This window comes from Musca autumnalis, unplaced genomic scaffold, assembly GCF_047663935.1.
Source record: "Musca autumnalis isolate F117 unplaced genomic scaffold, ASM4766393v1 scaffold_1, whole genome shotgun sequence".
In the NCBI taxonomy this organism is placed as follows: domain Eukaryota; kingdom Metazoa; phylum Arthropoda; class Insecta; order Diptera; family Muscidae; genus Musca; species Musca autumnalis.
In genome coordinates this window covers 319162317-319183668 of record NW_027411644.1, presented here as the reverse complement: position 1 = coordinate 319183668, position 21352 = coordinate 319162317, and the positions used below count along the sequence as shown (strand labels likewise).

Here is a 21352-nt window from a genome sequence, read left to right as displayed (position 1 = left end):
TCTATCATTTTAAGAAAGATCAAAAAGAAGTCTCTTAAGCCATGAACAACTTTTTAATCCTTCAACCGATAGGAATCTCCACTTCCACAATTTTTTTTAAATATTTAATTTCGCTAGCATATTTTACATTTATTTTTGTCTTGGCCATTCAATATCTTAAATTTTTTAGTTTTAGGCCTTATGTCATATATCATGATTTTTCATATTTTTCTTTTTGAGCAGCAGGATGATTTTCCATCAGTATAAAGAAGAACAAAAGGAAGTCTCGTTAAGCCATGGACACCTTTTGGACTTTTCAACTGACGGGAATCTTCACAACTCTCATTTCATTATATTCTATTTTGCCTGTTTGACCCAATGGGTTCCTTTTTATTTGTTATATATTTTTTGCATTTGTGTTTTTGGCCATTTTAAGAGCACTCCTTCATAGTTTTATTATATTTATTTATGCTTGTTAAGATGTGTTTCGATATTTTGTAGACTGTAGGCTTCGTGTTGCTCCCTTTTAGTCTCGATTATGAGACCTACTCATGGCACGAACACCTTACACGGCCAATGTCTTGGGGACATTAGAGCCGTTGTCCCACAAAAGTATATCGTATTAAAGGATTCGTTGTTTAATAATCTTTTCGGTAGACCGCTACTCATTCTTGTATTAAGAAAAAAAGTGATAACTAATTAGGAGGAACATAGTTCCTTGAAGGAAAAGATTGGCAAAAAATTCAAGTCAACCAATCAGAGTAGAGTACGTCAGAAAAATAAAAAAATCAATCCGACCATAATGTAGTTAAAAATTATGCCGATTATAAAATAGACAAATTCAACAACTCTGGATCTAAAGTTTGTTAACATTTTTATGACAACGCACGACAGGCATCGATTGCCAAAATCGCACATATAGAGTTTCAAATAAACCAAATTATTTCGATCATAAATAGACCCAATAAATATGCACAAGGTAGAGTTATATTCTCTAATGCCTTGAATAATAGTTAGTCTAAATAATATGTATGAAGACTTGCAATATAGAATCGCAGAAGATTTGAAAGGAGTCATCAATTATATGTATGGAGTGAATCATATAAGTTATAATATCAGGAGGGATGGAGGAAGGAACCGATTAGTTTTTAATATGGGTTTTGTGAATTTTCCTTCCGGTGCCTATTCGCACTGTAACCCTATTGTTTTTTTTTTTTTTTTGAATAACAGCTTTTTCGTATAGGGGACGATGCTTGGCTTTGATTTGTCTATTTTTAATATAGACCACATCGCCCATCATGTAATCTTTTGACCTGGGATTTCGTTTGCGATTAACCCAATTTAGGGTCGCTCCCTGTTTCTCTTTGATTTCTTGTTCCACACGTTTATTTAATTTTTGTCTAAAATTAGACTCATTTTGGTAGTTTATTCTTTCGCACCGGTTAAAGAAAATATCTACAGGCTTTTGATTTGTGACAGAATGGACAGAGTTATTATATCTGTCTGCAGCAACCATTAATAATTCCTTTATACCCATGTCCTTATATTCAGCTCTTAGGCATCTATAAATTTCTAATATGGTGGAATGAAATCGTTCCACTTGACCGTTTACTTCACTGCGACCTACAGGAGTCAAATAAACTTGTACACCTAATTGTCTAATTACATTCATTACAATTGGACTAATAAAACCACGTTCATTGTCGGTTACTAGAATTCGTGGAGTAGAAAAATAATTGAGAGCCTCTAAAATCTTGTCCCTTATTTCTAGAGCTGAACGATTTTTTAAGGGAAATAATTTCCCAAATTTTGAAAATTTATCTAAAATAATAATGAAGTATTCATTTTGAACAGAGAATATGTCCATGTGTAATATTTCGCAAGGATATGACGGGATTGATGTGGCTTGTAGTTGTGGCACGTGTGGGTGTCGGTCATATTTATTAAGTTTACATATTTCACAATTTCTAGTATACCTTTCAATCAGGCTGTTCATTTTAGGAAAGTAACATTTCTCTAATAGTTGCACTTTGACTTCATTTTTGTTTCGATGTGCTCGTTTGTGCTCATTTTCTATTAATGAGCACATTCTGTTTGGACAAGTGACGTCTTCGACTATTCTTTGGGTTATTCGCAGTTTATATTGTGAAAAGTTTTCTAAAAAGATTTCTTGCAGTAACCCTAAAAATATTTCCGGCACCTTGATACCATTGATGACATCAGCCCTCAGTTTATCTTTCAAAACGTGTGTTAAGCTTGTTTTGTTTATTGTATTCAATGATATAATATATCGGTTATACCCAGGATGAGTATTAATATGTGTAACAATATCAGAGTGAAATGGTTTTATTACAATCTGATTACGAAAAACATTTAATGGAGCTTCTACGTGGGGTATTAAATCTGTTCCATCCTGCAAGCCACTATGCGAGGTATCTTCACTAGCAGTTAATGTAGCTGAGTCCTCATTTCTCATAGTCCCTTCACTAGCTGTTATGGTAGTTGAATCTTCAATACCGATTCCGGCTTCACTCGCTGTATCGGTGGAAGATCCCTTTACCATATGGGCAACAAGATTAGTGTTATCAGTACTCGAAAACCGGTCAGCTTCTGCTGATTCGGCTGAGTCTGTTCTCAAACGCGATAGGGCATCAGCTACCACGTTAGACCTTCCTGGCTTGTATATTAATTCAAAATGATATTCTTCAATTCTAGCCTTCCATCTCTTAAGTTTTGCGTTGAAATTCCTATTACTTAAAGCAAAGGTCAAGGGTTGATGATCAGTAAATATCCGTATTTTTTTAGCACCATATAAATACAAGCGTAAATTGTCCAGTGCCCATACTATAGCAAGCATTTCCTTTTCGTTTGTAGCGTACGCTTCTTCTGTTTTGTTTAATGATCGAGAAACAAAAATGATTGGTCTATCCTTTCCGATTTCTCCCTGAGATAAGACTGCCCCCAGTGCACTATTAGAAGCGTGGTGGTTAAATTAAAAGGTTTTTCAAAATCTGGGAATGCTAATACTTCAGATGAAGTAAGCAACTCCTTGAGCTCATTAAACGTCTGTAACTCTTCCGTACCTAGTGTTACTATTACTTTTTTGGATTGACTGGCCTTAACTTTTGCCATTTCTCCTCGGGTAAGACTTGTTTGAGGTTTTGCTACCTTCGCGAAGTCTCTAATAAACCTTCTACAATAGGACGCTAGACCTAAAAAACTCTTAAGTTCTTTTAGCGTTTTAGGGGGATCAATATCAAGAATTGCTTTTACTCTATTTTTATTTGGTAATATTCCGTTTTCTGTACGACCATACGCTGGAAGATAGCAGGTGCGTTTCTAAGCCCAAATGGTAATCTTAAGAACTCATACTTCCCATTCATTGACGAGAAGGCGGTTTTCGGAATATCCCTGGGGTTCATTGGAATTTGATGGAACCCTGAGGTAATATCTAAGGTTGTAAAGTATTTAGCCTTTCCGAGGCTGGCCAAAGTTGAATTTATATCTGGTATAGGGTACGTGTCCGGTATCGTTATTGAATTCAGTCTCTTAAAATCAATAACCATCCGATATTGTTTTTCCCCGTTAGGTTTTGGTTTCTTTGGGACTATCCAAATAGGGGAGTTGTATGGGCTATTGGATGGGCGGATTATATTATTTTGTAAGAGCTCTTCCACTTGTCGGTCAACTTCATTACGCATACAGGCAGGATATGGATAATTTTTGGTATAAATCGGTTCGTCAGTCGTGCACCGTATTTCTGCTCTAACTGAAGTACTTACAGCTTGTTCGTTGTCAACCGGACCGAATATGTCTTCGAATTCTCGTAACAAGTTACCTAATTTTTCTTCTACTGCCGGCGAGAGTTCATTTAGTCCATTTAGTTTTCGGATTTCAAAGGGTATACAAGTTCCTGGGTCAATAGTTAGGGTATTATTTTTGTGGCTAATTATAGCATAAAGATCACGCAAAGTGTCGTCACCGATTATCCCATTAAAAGTAGAGAACCCCGGTAAAACATAAAAGGTTATTAGTAGACATCGGATTTTGCATATTTGCATATTTTTTAATATTAAAGATACGAAGATTCTGATTGGACCAAAATTCGTTTCAAGGAAATCTAAATTCAATGGCAGGGTCATATTTCGTATTTATTTTGCATATTTGCATATTTTGCATATGCACAAAATATGCAAAAAATATGCAAAATATGCAAAAAATATGCAAAATATGCAAAAAATATGCAAAATATGCAAAAAATATGCAAAATATGCAAAAAATATGCAGAATATGCAAAAAATATGCAAAATATGCAAACAGATTTTGGCCGAAAATCGTCATAAAAGTCGTAAAATTGTCATTTAAAGTTGGAAAAACCATCAAAAATACATAACAGTGTTCTAAACTAAGACTGTTGGCCGTATAAAGTCGATTTTTTTCAGCAGATTATTAGGTTATGGAGACCATTTACGACAGTGTGGTGTAGGGTATAAAAATATGGTATCGTAATACCATTTTTTTTATTATTAAGCTATGTAAAAATATAAAATTTGATAAAATATCAAACGTTTTATGTAAAATTCAATATTTTCGTTTTTGGTTTTAACTCAAAGGACCAAATGGATCTCGGATTTTTAGCCGGGAGCCGCCTAAACCTTTTAGTATTGTTAGATTTTAAGATTGCCAAAGTTTGAGCACAATTCGAATATGTTAAAACGTGGTACTGGGGCCTCGAAGTTATGAAAATCTATATTTTTTTTTGCTATTTGGCGACTTCGACGGCCCATATATGTGGAACGGTTAAAGCTACTTGCCCGTATTACGCATTTAATTAAAAGCTATTCTGTTCCTAACATTTCTTGCTGAACAACAAAGTACGTATGTAAGTGTTACTGAATTCGAGATAATAAACCCCATGTCCCGAAAAAGGCCTTAGGGCAAAAATGGAGTCTATTAAAAAAAAACTTTTTTCTTCCTATATTATCAAATTTTTGCGAATGAAAACGAATATATTTTACTTCATTTGAAAATGTTGCCTATTAGGGCGAAGATCTATTTTAATATTAATTTTAATTCATTTCTCGTTGGCGTCGAGCTTAATGACCGATGATGTTTGCAAGTGAAAAAGGAAAGCCGAAGATTCGAACCCCCACAACCACCATTATGTGACATGTTTCGCCTTTTGTAGAGACTCATCAGGCATATCGGCAGTGGAATGGCATCGCTATCCATCAAACATTTCCTTTTTCAAATGTAAGTTTGTTTTTACAAAGATGGACATTTGTACATTCATTGTATGGCTTCAATGACAAACGCTTACATTTTGTTCATACATATTTAAATTTACATAAGGGACTGACATAATGTGGTTTTGGAGCCAGCTAGATACAGATGACAACTTGGTTATGAATTCGACTCCTTGCTATGTCGCTCACAATTTTCAAGTTATTTACCATCCTTTACCCCTCCTGGTAATTTATGTTCTGTGGTCAAGTTGCATTATCTTTTTCAAGAAATTTTGAGTTAAAGTTTAATCTCTTGAACAACAATTAAGCTTCACTTGTAATTATGCCTGGTAAACTTTTTTCTAGGAATTTCGGCAGTTGATTTTTGTAAGTTTGGATCGATTATTTCTGGAGAAATTTCTTTGTTTTGTTAAGATTTTTGTCGTCTTTTGGATCTTTACGGTGTTTTGTACTATCAGATCAAACAATGCCAGACCAATAACTTCAGGACTAAGGTACCACATATGATTTATCACTTTGTTATTTCCTTTATCTGATATTGGTTTGTGAATGCCCTTCGTATTAAGTAAATCTTCAATGCGGTTTAGGTCTTGTTTTGGACCTAAAAATATTTCTGAATATCGTTTTCACTATTTTTTGTATTAAACTCAATCTATTGTCTCTATTTCTTTTTAACCTATTGACAATGTTTACCCAATATATCCTATATTATATCTATATAAACATTACTTGTTCATTATACGTTTTGTAAAATCAATAACCCAAACTCTCACTTATAACACTCAGTTGTTGCCGTGTGGGATACCAAATAAATAAATAAAATAGAAAAAACATTCTGGGGGCGTCCAGTCTCGAACGATTTAAACGCAAGGTGCTTCTACGGCCTCTTGTTCTTGGGAAGTGGGCTGGGCAGTAGTTTTAAAACACTCTCGCCTACTTCGACCTTGGATTTGTCAATCGCAGACTATTCTTATAGAAATTGCTTGAATATGTTTGGTTGATGTCCGGATGTGCTTCCAAACTTGCAGTCAAAAATCCCTCTCAACAATTTTCTAACAAGTTTGTACGGTGGTACAGAAGCTCTCGACCTAATATCTGCTCGAGCTGGTGAGACCCCATTTTTCTAGGCATTTGTACACTGCTAGTTCTTGTTTCTCCCATGAGCTACTATCAGTTTCAGGAACACCTAGGAGTTGTTATTTACCCCCATGTGATACCAGGACAGCAACCCGTTTTTTCTTCCCTGTTTTGAGAATATCTGGTAATAGTTTATTCTCCGCTGTCCACGGATAAAGCTTCTAGAGATCTTATATTTCTAGGGATCCTCTCCGATAGCTTCTACTGTAGCCATAATGATACTAGTAACGTTCCTATTTACCTTACAGGGGTCCAGCACCAATGACAATTGCATAATTACGATTTTCTTGAAGCCACGCTTGATTGTTTTCGGGACAGATGGTTCTTCAGATTCTACGATACGTTTAGCATCAAAACAAGACCTAGACCTCGTTGAAAATGTATTGTATTGACACACAAATTTCAGAAAAAGGAAATAACAACAAAATTAATAATCTGTGTTATCTTAGTCCTGAACTTGCTGACCTGGCATTGTTTGATCCAACGGTGCAAAACGCCGTAAAGAGCCAGAAGGCGACAAAAATCTTAACAAAGCAAAGATCAAAACTTCTTCAGAAATATTCGATCCAAACTTCCAAAAGAGCAACTGCCGAAAATCCTAGAAAAAGGTCTGACATAATTCTTGTTGTTCAAGAGATTAAACATTAACTCCGAATTTCCAGGAGGTGCAAAGGATGGTAAACAACTTGAAAGTTGCGAACTACATAGCAGAGCGTTCTTCAAGTAGTCAACTGTACCCAGATAGCTCCAAAACCACATGATGTCTGACTCTCGAATAAATTTAATTTAGAACAAAATGTAAAAGATATTTGTTTTCATTCCAAAAATTGATAAAAATTAAGAAAATGTTTTTTTAATAGTCTCCATTTTTGCACAAAGGCGTACCTAGTCACGTTTTTCGGGACATTGGCTTTATTATCTCGAATTCTGTAATACCTATTTAGTATTAGATTTATTATATATACTAATATTTTGTTGTTCAGCAAGAAATGTTAAGAACAGAATGGCCTTTAATTTAATGCTTAATATGGACAAAAAGCTTTAATCATTCCAGAGAAATAGGTCGCCGAAATCGCTAAATAGCCAAAAATCGAGATTTTCATAATGTCGAGGCCCCAGTGGCACATGTTAACATATTCCAATTGTGCTCAAACTTTGACAGTCTGACCAAACTAAAAACTTTATGCGGTTGCCGCCTTAAAAAATCCGACATCGATTTGTTCCCTTTGAACAATAACCAGCCCAACGCAACAAATTATAACAAAGAAAATATTAAATTTTACATAGAACGTTTGATATTTTATCAAATTTTATATTTTTGCATAGTTTAATAATAAAAATTTTTATTACAATACCATACTTTTATACCCAACACCACACTGTCATAAGAGGTCTCGATAACACAATTATCTGCTAAAAAATCAACGTTAAACGGCCAACTATCTTAATTTAGAACATTTTGAAGATTTTTGACGATTTTTCTAACATTAATTGACAATTTTACGACTTTTATGACGATTTTCGGCCAAAAACTGTTTGCATATTTTGCATATTTTTTGCATATTTTGCATATTTTTTGCATATTTTGCATATTTTTTGCATATTTTGCATATTTTTTTGCATATTTTGCATATTTTTTGGCATATTTTTTGCATATTTTTTGCATATATTTTGCATATTTTTTGCATATTTTTTGCATGTTTTTGATATGACCCCAAATATCGAAAAATTGACCCTTAAAACGCCTAGATCCAAAATTTGAGTCCAATCGGATGAGAAATAAAAAACATGCAAAAATCCGATGTCTAGTTATTAGCATATTGTTTCCAAATGGTGCAAAAAATTTTCCACTTATCTTTTCTTTAATTTTAATTTTACCAGCAGCTGTTCGCACTGTGAACGGGTTTTCTAATTTTGTTGTATTTTGGCACAGAGATGGTTCCACAAAGTTTTTTGTCGCTCCTGTGTCTATAAGGAATTTTAAAGTGGACCCATCTTTTAATTTATAATTTATGTAAGGTATGCCGGATAGGCCTGCGTCATAAAATTTATTTCTTCCTCATCGGGATTGGTGTTACCATCCATTTGTTCCATATGAAACAATCTTTGTTGTTTAACATGTTTCTGATTTGATCCGGTACGTGTTTGTCCCGAATAATTTAGTCCGGTCAAAATAGACATTGAAATAGCAAAAATTCCCACAAAGCTGAATTTTGGTGGAGAGCTAGGGTTGGCCATTAGAAGCAACGTCCTAAAAGTCCCCATCGATCCCATGTGTGCAAAAAAAGTTATTCGGGGTCAAAGGTCAAATTTTGGGACTTTTTTTGGTTTTTTGGTCATAACTCAGAAACTATATGTTTTTTCATTTCGATGCCAAGAAGAGATTTGTAGACTACATTGACTTAGGACCTACGGTTCTTGAGATATGAGTCACGCAATATAGAAACTTTAAGTAATTTTACGGCACCTGTGTGTTAGTTGACCTGTCGTGATTATTTTACATTTTTTTCGAAAACGGTAGAACCTAGTGTTTAAAGAAAAAGTTTTTTATTACAATATTTCCTATAAGTTTGCTCCTCACGATGTCCGCATATGAGTCACCGTTCCAAAGATACAAGCCAATCAATACACAATATTAACACATTACTACGGCACCTAAGAGGAAATTGACATGAGACAGTTGTTTTTCATTTACTTCGAAAACGCTTGGTTCGATTAAAAAGTGGATCTGTCCTTCGGGGTTCTTAATATACTCGCCAATGGCTTTTATCACCAAAAGGAATTATCTCTTCCCCAGATGTTCACCTCCATTTTGTTGCACAGTTTTATAAACCTCCAAGAGAAAGAAGAAATAGAAGAAGAGTTTATCGTAGAAGGATATGATTAGAACTAAAATATATAGTAAACTTTAAAATTGTCACAAAAGATAGTGGAGTAGGCCTATAGAGGAAACAACATTACAAAAACGCGCCGAGTGCACTACCTCACAGGTGGTGTGGAAATGTGTGCATATCATGATTTGATTGACTCGTATCTCAAGAATTATAGATTTTATGTAGAAACTGTAAAGACCATAATTGTAGAGAATTTTCTATTCTTTAGTCACTTTTTAATCGAATCAAGCGTTTTCGAAGCAAATGAAAAACAACTGTCTCATGTCAATTTCCTCTTAGGTGCCGTAGTAATGTGTGCATATTGTGTATTGATTGGCTTGTATCTTTGGAACGGTGACTCATATGCGGACATCGTGAGGATCAAACTTAAAGGAAATATTGTAGTAAAAAACTTTTTCTTTAAACACTTTTTGGTAGGTTCTACCGTTTTCGAAATAAGTGTAAAATAATCGCGACAGGTCAACTAACACACAGGTGCCGTAAAATTACTTAAAGTTTCTATATTGCGTGACTCATATCTCAAGAACCGTAGGTCCTAAGTCAATGGTTCAAAGACCATTTTCATAGAAAATTTAGTAGTCTACAAATCTCTTCTTGGCATCGAAATGAAAAAACATATAGTTTCTGAGTTATGACCAAAAAACCAAAAAAAGTCCCAAAATTTGACCTTTGACCCCGAATAACTTGTTTTGCACACATGGGATCGATGGGGACTTTTAGGACGTTGCTTCTAATGGCCAACCCTAGCTCTCCACCAAAATTCAGCTTTGTGGGAATTTTTGCTATTTCCCCCTTATACGCATGTCTATTTTGACCGGACTAATTAGGTTTTTTATTGTTCGGTGTGTGATATAAATTCCTATTATAGTTATTGTTCCCAAATCTTTGGAAGCGTGTACTGGAATCGACTTCCATAGGTTCCGGATTGTTTCGACCATGCTGTTGGGGAATTTGTGGAGTAGTGACTCTCTGATTTATGAATGGGTTTAGGTGTGGTTGGAATCGGTAATTAGAATTAAAATTTTTTGAGGGATTTTTATGGTGAGTCTTGTTTGGGTCATTTCGTTGAATTTTGAAGCCAATTGGAATGGAAACTTTATTCGTGAAGTGAGTGGGATGCAAAAATAATTGGTTTCTAAAATCTGTGTTACGTAGTTCAAGACATTGGGAGTACGCTTCTGGAAGTGTCTTAGGTTTCATTAGCATTATCATTTTCGAAAGGTCGCCATTTAAGCCCCTAATGAAAACTTCCAATGCCCTATCCCTGTAATTCGCAATCAGAACGTTCATCGTCTCCTCAGAATAACATTCAGTTTTCAATTTGTTAATTATTAATGAAAATTGGTGATTTATGTTGGCATAAAATTCGTCCACAGACATTGATTTCAGAGTCAATTTGGTTAGCTGATATTCTAGGGTTCTTACGTCCATCTTGTCAGCATAATGCAGTGAGAGACAACTTTTAATCGTTGCCCAATTGTCATCAAAAATGTTGTATGAAGTGAGGGCGGAATCAGCACCCCCCCTTAACCTTTCATCGTATGGCCTGCAAGATTGCCCTATAGATTGGCTTTTGTCGTACTATTTCATAATCTTTCAAAATGGTCTCAACACTGTGTACCCATGATAAATATTGTGTGGGGTCACCTTCGAATGGTTGAAGGTCCTTCACACAATCGGGTAACTTCCCAACCTCATTTAATTCCTCCTCTGTCTCAGGCGCACGCAATGGGGCAATGGAAGAACCTTGTTCTTCAATAATTGGGGGGTTGGTTGGCCTTTGTTCCAAGGCCACCGTTCTCTGATCGAGATTTCTGAGTTGCCCTAGAACTGTGTTCAGGGCTCCCGTCAATTCCGTTATTTTAGTTTGTATTACCTCCATTACACTTACCTAAGATATTTCTTAATCATGAGGGTGAAATGTGTGTATGTCTAAAAGTGTGTTTGTTCCAAATCTTTAATTCAATTTATCGTTATCTGTTACTTGCAATTGCTCTATCACAATTTACTCAATAAAGTTCAATTGAATAATGTCCTTCCATTTTTATTTTATCTTGATGTCACCCTTTAATAAAGTTCCTTTCACTTTTCACATCACCACTTAATAAAGTTCCTTTTATTTTATTTTTTACATCACCACTTAATAAAGTTCCTTTTATTTTATTTTTTACATCACCACTTAATAAAGTTCCTTTTATTTTATTTTTTACATCACTACTTAATAAAGTTCCTTTTTATTTTATCTTTTACAGAAGGTCCTTGAGCTCGGGCGCCAGTTAACAAATCCTTTCTTTCAAGATTTTCCAATTGAATAACCTTCCTTGATAAATTCCGTTCCGACCAATTAAAATAACTTTATTTCAAAATCATTATAAACTTTATTCTGCTCAATGAACAAGCTTCATTCTTAACAACCCAAACAAGACTAATTCTACAGTACAAAATACAATCATTCTATCATTAAAGTTTCTAACTACATTGTTGAGTCGGCATATTCCATTTCTCGCTGCTTCATGTGAATCGTTGGTTGTTTGCTTTCTCATAGTTGCTGCTTTGGCCGTCTGCTCAGTGTCAGCGATATTTGATCGTCGTTGGTGGTGGCGATGGTTGGTTGTCCGTTGCATCAACCGCTCACTGAAGGCTCGTGGCCTGAGTCAGCACTTAATACAGTGGAGCTAACTTGTTGATGGAAATGTAGTTGATGGCGATTGTTGGTTGTCCGTTTCATTGATTGCTGACTGAAGGCTCGTGGCCTGAGTCAGCACTTAATACAGTGGAGTAATGTAGTTGATGGCGATTGTTGGTTGTCCGTTTCATTGATTAATACAGTGGAGTTAACTATAATAATAATAATAATAATAATAATAATAATAATAATAATAATAATAATAATAATAATAATAAAATTAAAGGATTCTAAACGGTGACGTTTAAAAAAATTATTTCTTAGGCGCTCCTACCGCGCTTGATTTAAAATGAAACACAATTATTTACTTTCTCTACAATTGCACAAATTGACTTTAATGATATTCTTAATTTCACAAAGATATTTAATTAATTACTTAAAGGATATTTTTATGTTTACAAAAATATTATTTCAATTATTTGATTTAACACTTCATTTCACAAAGATATTGAATTAATTACTTAAAGGATATTTTTATGTTCACAAAAATATTATTTCAATTATTTGATTTAACACTTCATTTCACAAAGATATTTAATTAATTACATAAATGATATTTTTATATTCACAAAAATATTGAATCAATTATTGGATTTAAAACTTCACTCGAATACGACACAGCAAAGACTAACTGTTCTTAGCCAACTTTGTTGGCTCGTTAGCCTCATGGATCATGTTCCACCAACATGCGCCAGTATGCAGACGCTGATCATGCAAAAGTTGTTTCTCATGGTTTGCAATATTGTAACTGGATCGGAAGCGCGTGTTAAAGTTAGAACGTGGAAATAGCTTATGCTGCGGAATTAATTTTTGGCACAGTGTCGCCAACGTCGTTAACTCCTCCCTCCTTAAATATCTGCGTCCCGCAGATCTGTGAATCTACGGTGGGGAATTGGACACGTAACATTGGGAGATTTAATTTCCTTGTTTGTTGGTACCGCAGCCATCCAATGCAAAAGGTAACTGAGGCAATGAACATAGCGTTAATTCCAATGGTACCATTAAATCTTACTCCCAACTGGTTCAATCGGTTGATGTTATTTAGGCCCATCTCATGGACATATTCTATGTCAAGCAGCAGGTCGTTATGTGTATTATTTGCTAGCACTGGTGGTAAGGCTTGAACCTCCGTGATGGAATTGCTCGAGTAAGAATGATTCCCGATAGTCACCGACTCATTGGAAAGTTGTAGAAGGTATGTGCAATTAAGAAACTCTTTTTTGCTGTTCGACTCTATGAAGCCCTTGTAGTTTGTCATGTAGATAACGTTGTCACTCAATAATTCAACAATTTCTTCTTGGGTGTGTCTATATTTACATTTCGCCGATCCGCCTCTGAGAATGGTGTTAAGGCAGTCCCCTTCTTCTAATTTAATCAGGGATGATCTTTTACAAACTGTCGAATTGTTTATAAAAAGGCAGTTATCCTTGATACCATAAGTCTCAGCTTCACTAACAAGGACCCTCTCGAATGGCAGATATATTTGCTTTCCGTCATCAATAGTAGCTCTTGTGAGAAGCAAATTATAAAACTGTTTCCCAATTTTTGGTATTGACAGGATGTACAATAGTAGTGAACCGTTCGTGTAAATTAATGGGGTTCCATATTCCACTGCCTCTATTGCATTGCCATAAGGTAGCGTCTTCAACTCGTCAATTACTCTATTTATCTCCGATTGGTCCAGCAAATTTGTATTGACAATTCCGCTCTTAGCCAACTGGCAGGCTCGGACAATTTCATTTATTTCATCCCTCAAAATAATGACCTCGTTGATGGTATTTTGTTCTATTAAGGTATAGTCTTTCCCACTCGTGATATTATTCATTCTGGTGATTATTTCATTAATCTTCTTTGTAACCTGGTTTGTCTTCTGCTGGAGCTCTTCGTTAATTTTGTATTGCTCATTATTGTTTAGGATTATACTTTCTTGACTCCTTAGTATATTATCCCAATCCGTTGAATCAGGGCTTCCACCAACCCATTTCCACGCTGATCCGATCCAATTGATTGATCTAAGCGTTCTTCTTTTTACATTTATCAATGCATTAAGGCGTTCTTGCATCTGTAACATGTGGTGTAAAATGCATTCCTTGTTTTTACTTGGCGGGATGTGTCGTTCGATTAGATATGATACATTTGCAGCTGCGTCTATGTATTGTTCCAAGTTGATGACATGTATGATCTTGAAGTTCCCATCTACTATCCATCCATTACCAATCTTCAAAGAAACCAGCGGTGTTTTGTACTGATAGATTTGCAGGCAATCAGGTTGAATGCGATGAAGAGAATTATTCTGAGATGCAGAGAATTATTCTGAAAATAATATAAGTTAATTATATCAATAAAGATTGGGCGATGTCATGATGATGAAATATGTAGATGAAGAATGATTAAAGATTTTTTCTTCTATTTTAATCTTTTTTCAGAATTTACATATAAACTTTTCTCTTTTCATATAATTGGATTATTTTTTCTTGATACATTTTTATTTCCTATTAATCTTCAAATTCAGAGTAATTATCTGCCTTCTAGTGAATGAACAAACAATAGTCTCTTAAGCCATGGACCAAGTTTGATTATCACAATCAGTATAAATTACTACTGCAATGATTTTTTTGGATTTGTATATTTTTATTCTTTTATTTTTCCTCATTGCAATTCTTGCTTTTCGGTGACTGTCCTTTTTCTCGAGCTTGCCATGGGGACTTCGTATTAGTCCGGTTTAGTCGAGAGCAGGCATGCCTCCCTCGACCTACTAGGGTACGATTTATCCATCCCACTTACAGGAATGCTCTTGTTATGACAGTTATGCTTAGTTAATATTTTTATTTGATTTCAGTTTAACCCACTTAGCGCCAGAAAATTTTTTTTTGGAAAATTTTAAATTTTCTTATTGTATTCAGTTTTATTTTTATTTTTAAGCATTTTTTAAAAAGTAACTTTTTTTCTTAAAACTTATAGTTTTTCCGGAATCGGGTGTCCGTTAAAACGGACAGTGGCAAAATCCACTACCGTAAATTTGTATGGGAAATTGGTGTTTTTTACAAATATGTATAAAGTAAACTTCATTTTTAGTCGTACGCACAAAGCCAACTGTTTTATATTTTTAAAGATATTCTCTATCTTCTTCATTTTATAAAATATTTTCCATCGTACGCCCTAAAGAACGGCATGTTTACTTTATCCGTAATTGTAAAAAACATCAATTTCCCATACAAATTTACGGTAGTGGATTTTGCCACTGTCCGTTTAAACGGACAGCTAACTTTGCAGTGTAATACAGAAGAATTCTTGCTTTGTATTCACAATTTATGTTTTTAGAATAATACTTTCACATCTTTTCTAAATAATCTTTGCGTTGTATAAGTGTAACTTATCTAATTATGTGTTTTTTACCATTGTAAGAAAATCAAAAAATCACTTTACGAAAAGGGTTATTTTTGTGACCGAACCGCGAAAAACTACGCAGGTCAAACGTCAATTTATGAACGGGGAAGGACAGACATATGAGTAAATAATTAGAAAATACAAAAAACCCCGCGATAAAACACGTATCTAACTGTTTTTTACCTGCATTTTTGTGCACATTTTTTGCTGGCGTTTAAACGACCAGTGGCTTTAAGTGGGTTAATGATAAGGGTTTCCCTTTTTTCTTTTTTTTTCAATTCTTCGTTATTACGTTTTGGTTCTTTGTCAGCCAGGTTATGGATAGTTCCTTGGTTTGCTTTGAACACTAAATGATGATCTCATACCATGATGCCATTGCATCTGTAGCCCGTGATGCAACTCGCCATTCCATGGTTTCAATTAAAGGGCTTAAGAAGCTGCGTACGTTATCAGTAACAAGAATTTTTGGCACTGTGAAATAATGCAAAACTTTAACTAATTTTTCCCGCACTTGGATCAATGATCTGTCCTTAATAGCAAAGAATTTAGCGAATTTGGTAAACTTGTCTATGCAGGTAATGACTTTTTGTCCTTGAATTTCCATGATATCCATGTGGAGGATTTCGCATGGAAATTTGGGATCAGGTGTTTCTTGACGATGTATTTGTGGACGTTTTCTGTCGTACTTGCATCTATTACAAACGTCACAGCTAGCAACATATTTCCTAATATTAGCGCGCATATGCGGGAAGTAGAATTGCTCTAAAATTTGTTTACAATTTTCCCTGGGATTACGATGAGCTCTTCTATGCTCGGCTTCGATTATTTCAAATTGACGTTCTTTCGAAGTTATATCTGTAACTAGCCTCTGTGTTATTCTCACTTTATATTTAAAAAAATGCTCAATATAAATTTCCTGTATGTCACCAAGAAGACTTTCTGGTGCTTTTATTCCGTTAAGGATATTTGGTCGAAGTTTTTCCTTAAACAAAGTTATAAGTTTTTCTTGGGACCAATTTTTCGAGGACATGAAATGCCTTGTATATCCACGGTGTGGTTCTTCAATCGCTGTCACGTCCATTCCGATTCTTAGTATAATTTGATTCTTAAACACGTTTATAGGTACCACCACATGGGGTATCAAGTCAGAGGCATCTTGTTCTGCACTGTGAACTGTTGCCGCTAAAGAAAGATCATCGTCACCTCGCCCCTCTGAAGCAGTTCGGGTCTCATCCGAATTCGTTGTCATTCCTTCACTAGCCGTCTCAGTAGAAGAGTGATACAAATAATTTGAGGCACTTTTTAACCTTGAGAGGGCATCAGCTACATGGTTCGATTTACCAGGCTTATAAATCAACTCGTGGTTATATTCTTCAATACGCGCTTTCCACCGTTTTAATTTGGCATTAAAATTTCTATTTCCTAGTGCAAATGTCAAAGTCTGATGATCAGTGTATATCTTTATTTTCTTTGCTCCGTATAAGTAATTTCTGAGATTATCAAGGGCCCATATAATAGCTAGCATCTCTTTCTCATTCGTGGCGTAATTTTCTTCAGTTTTGTTAAGAGATCGAGAGATGTATGCTATGGGTTTGTCCTTGCCGATTTCGCCTTGTGACAAAACGGCACCTAGCGCTGTATTAGAGGCATCCGTCGTTAAATTAAACGGTTTCTCGAAGTCAGGAAAAGACAGTAGCTCTGCTGTAGTAAGCATGGATTTTAGTCTATTGAAAGACTTTAAGGATTCATCATTTAAAGTAATTGGCACCTTTTTAGACTGACTGGCTTTTACTTGGGCATGTTCTCCTATATTGGGAATAAATCTCCTATAGTAGGAAGTCATTCCTAAGAAGCTCTTCAATTCTTTCAAATTCGAGGGGGGTAACAAATTTTCGATGGACTTCACCTTGGCAGGATCCGGTTTGATTCCTTCAGAATCAACGATATAGCCAAGAAATTCCACCTCGGTTTTCATGAAATGTGTTTTGTCAAGATTCACCTTAAGATTAGCTTCGTGGAGCTTCGCAAAAATGGTATCTATATTCTTCAGATGATTTCTTATATTGTCCCCAATTACTATTATGTTGTCAATGTAGACAAAACAAAATTTCCCTATGTACTCCCGGAGGACATCATCTATCATTCTCTGAAATATAGCAGGGACATTCTTAAGGCCAAAAGGCAATCTTAAGAATTCGTATTTACCGTTTGCCGTTGAAAAAGAAGTTTTTGGAATGTCCTTTGGGTTCATGGCTATTTGATGAAAGCCTGATGTGAGATATATTGTCGTGAAATATTTTGCTTTACCTAGACTAGCTAATGTCGACGTAATATCCGGAATTGGATAGGTATCTGAAATGGTTATGGTATTTAGACGTTTAAAGTCCACTACCATTCGATATTGCTTTTCACCATTGGGTTTTGGCTTCTTGGGTACTACCCAAATTGGTGAATTATATGGACTCTTCGAGGGTCTTATTACTCCTTCCGAAAGTAATTCTTGTATTTGTCTCTCTACCTCTTCCCTCATACAGACTGGATACGGATAGCTTTTAGTATATATTGGCCCGTCTGTATTTGTCCTGATTTCTGCCTGAACGTTCGTTGATGCTAGTTCACTACCATCGAGTGGTCCAAAAAGTGGCTTGTATTTATTAATAAGGTTTTCTATTCTTGTCCTAACTTCTGGTTCATACTCTTCACCTAATACATAATTTGACTCTGTTGTTACTTTTTCTTTTAATGGTATTTTAAAACAATTTTTCAAAACTAAAACATTTTCCTTTCTATCAACTAAAGCACCCAATTCTTTAAGGGTGTCGTCCCCAATTATTCCGTCAAATGTTTTCAGCGTTGGCAAAACAGGTTCACTTATTCCTAAAAATTTGAAAAATGCTCCAATTACTTTCCTATCTATATCAATATCTCCTCCTACTGATCGAATCTTTACTGGTTTTTCTAAAGTTATGCTACCGTGTGATAAGCGTCGGTTGCAAAAGTTCTTGTTGGAACCTGTGTCAATCAAAAAACATAAAGTAGCGCCATTGGCAGAAGGGTATTCTATATAGGGTAAGCTTGATGGCCTTCCCCCATAAAATTTATTTCGCCTACAGTTTCTTCCTGACAAGTGTCTGTCTCTGACCCATTCTCAGTCATGGGGTCTTCATCAGAAAAAGTTTCAATATGATAAAGTTTAGATTGTTTGTTTCCTGTGTTTACTTCGTATGCGCCTCTTTTTTCAGCCGTCCTAGGATGATTGATGTAATTTATCCGACGAGATTGTATTGTCCTATCGACATCCATCGGTTCGTGTTTTATGGCCGGATACCGTGGAGGTAACGCTGGCTTATCATAATTTGAATGTTGATTTACACGAAAGTTAGGATTCTTATTATATTCCCAATTTTTAGGCCGAGAATTCTGATTCTGTCATCCCGAATGCCGATGAAATGGTTTTGGAGGCCGTGAAGGCCCAGGACGAGAATTCATTTCAGTGGGGTTCGGACCATTTGTTTTTGTCTTTGCATATATTATGTTATTTCGCATGGTTAGATTCTGCAACTCCAGCAAAGCGGAATACGCTTCAGGGAGATTTCCTGGCCGCTGCATTATAATCATACGGGAAAGGTCCGGTTTTAATCCTCGTACGAAAATGTCTAACGCTCTGTTCCTGTACGTTCCGACTAAAGCTTTTATGGTTTCCTCACTGTGGGATTCTGTCTTTAATTTATTGATAATAAGTGAAAGTTGATGATTAACTGTCGAATAGAACTCATCTACGCTTGAAGATCCCTGTGAAAGCTGATTAAGCTGATGTTCCAAGGTTTGAATATCTCGTTTATCAGCATAGTGAAGGGAAAGTATTCGTTTGATTTCTGTCCAATCACTGTCGAATATATTGTATGATACCAGAGCTGTGTCTGCAGCTCCTATAACTTTTTGGCGGACACTTTGTATAATTGCACGATAAATCGGTTTGTCTTTAACTATTTCAAAATCCTTCAGTATAGTTTCTACTGAATGAACCCAGGAAACATACTGAGTTGGATGGCCCTCAAAGGTTCTCAATTCTTTTACGCTATCAGGAAGGCGGCTTATATCTTTCAACTCCGTTTCGGTTCGTGGTCGTTGAAGGGATCCTTCGTCGGTGACCACCGGTGACACTGCAGCAACCTGCCTACTTTCAAGACGCTCTATCCTATCTAAAACATTTCCCAATGCATTATTACTCAAACTTGCTTCTATCGTAACTATTCTAGCCTCTACCGACTTGATCTGTTCCATAAACCGATTTATGGCTCCAGTCGTAGTCGTTACCGTGGCTCTTAGTTTTTCCATTTTTTTTTTTTCGAGTTGACAAGGGGAGGAGGAAAAAAATAAAATAAAATGTTCACGTACCTGGAGTTTATGAATCAGATCCTTTATGCTTTCACTTTCTTTTAATTTTTTATTTTATTTAATTTTTTAATATATTCTTCAAAAGATTTATAGTTTACGTATTTTGATTTATTTCTTCTTTCAATTTTTAATTTAATTTCTACTTAATATTCCACTTGCGATTTTGATTTTCTCTAAAATAAAAGATTTTTTTTAGAACAAATATAAAGGTCGAAGAAATCACAAAAATAGATTTTGATTTTCTTTAGAATTTTCTTTTAATTTTCTTTCTTTTCAATTCGATTTCATTTGTAATTCAAATATAATTTTTTTTTTTTAATTTTCTTTTTTTTTCAATTTGATTTCATTGGTAATTATTTTTATTTCAAATACAATTTCTTTTTAATTTTCTTTTTTTATTTTTGTTTTCATTGGTAATTTTTTATTTCAAATGTAATTTCTTTTTTATTTTCTTTTTTTATTTTTGTTTCTTCGAGAGACTTGGCTGTGGTTCGCGACGCGACCGTTTAAAACCCTTTTACTCCTCACGGAAGGTCCGTATTTATCCTGTTTGGAAATCCACTTTTATAATCGTGGATACCTACTAAGGTACGGGTTGCTTCACATTCACCTCGGTAACCTTCTGTAATTATTTTTAAATTTATTGATTACCAGGAATACCGGATTAGCGAAGGAGGAGTTAAAATTTGTGAATTAATTTAAAATTCACAGGACCACTATACACTTAAGTCAGGTCCCTGCTCTCGAGCGCCAGTTAAAGGATTCTAAACGGTGACGTTAAAAAAAATTATTTCTTAGGCGCTCCCACCGCGCCAGTTATATGATATAACTATGGATTCTTAAGAATCTAGTTATTCGTTTAAATGAAAGAATAAACCTTAGTTTAGTTCTTTATTGAGCAAATTCTATCTTAAGACTAAATTAATTTTATAACATTGAACTTGAAGTTGCTGAGTGGAAAATGTCCACTCAGCATATTTTGCATTTTGTTTTGCAGTCGAAAACCAGCGGAAGCGCATTCAGTTGCTGTCGCTAGTTTTCGCTGTGTTTGCTTGCATTATTGATATTTGATATTTCGTATTTCATCATAATGTGGTTTATGTTTGCAGTGGCGTAGGGGTCGGTGGGGTACGGATACGTAACTCGCCTGATTTAAAATGAAACACAATTATTTACATTTTCTACAATTGCACAAATTGACTTTAATGATATTCTTAATTTCACAAAGATATTTAATAAATTACTTAAAGGATATTTTTATGTTTACAAAAATATTATTTCAATTATTTGATTTAACACTTCATTTCACAAAGATATTTAATTAATTACATAAATGATATTTTTATATTCACAAAAATATTGAATCAGTTATTGGATTTAAAACTTCACTCGAATACGACACAGCCAAGACTAACTGTTCTTAGCCAACTTTGTTGGTTCGTTAGCCTCATGGATCATGTTCCACCAACATGCGCCAGTATGCAGACGCTGATCATGCAAATGTTGTTTCTCATGGTTTGCAATATTGTAACTGGATCGGAAGCGCGTGTTAAAGTTAGAACGTGGAAATAGCTTATGCTGCGGAATTAATTTTTGGCACAGTGTCGCCAACGTCGTTAACTATA

General features: G+C 35.1%; 1 protein-coding gene across 3 annotated transcripts in view; it reads left to right on the top strand.

The window, feature by feature from the left end:
• The window catches only part of disp (RND transporter family member dispatched), a 258859-nt gene that overhangs the window by 109800 nt on the left and 127707 nt on the right, over nt 1–21352 (top strand). The window contains exon 11 of one of the 3 annotated variants that reach the window (XM_073962468.1): nt 6611–6627. The exons of the other annotated variants lie outside the window; for them this stretch is intronic. The gene's annotated coding sequence lies outside the window, so the exon portion shown is untranslated. Of the gene's footprint in view, nt 1–6610; nt 6628–21352 lie in introns of those variants that run through there. 3 annotated transcript variants of the gene reach the window in all.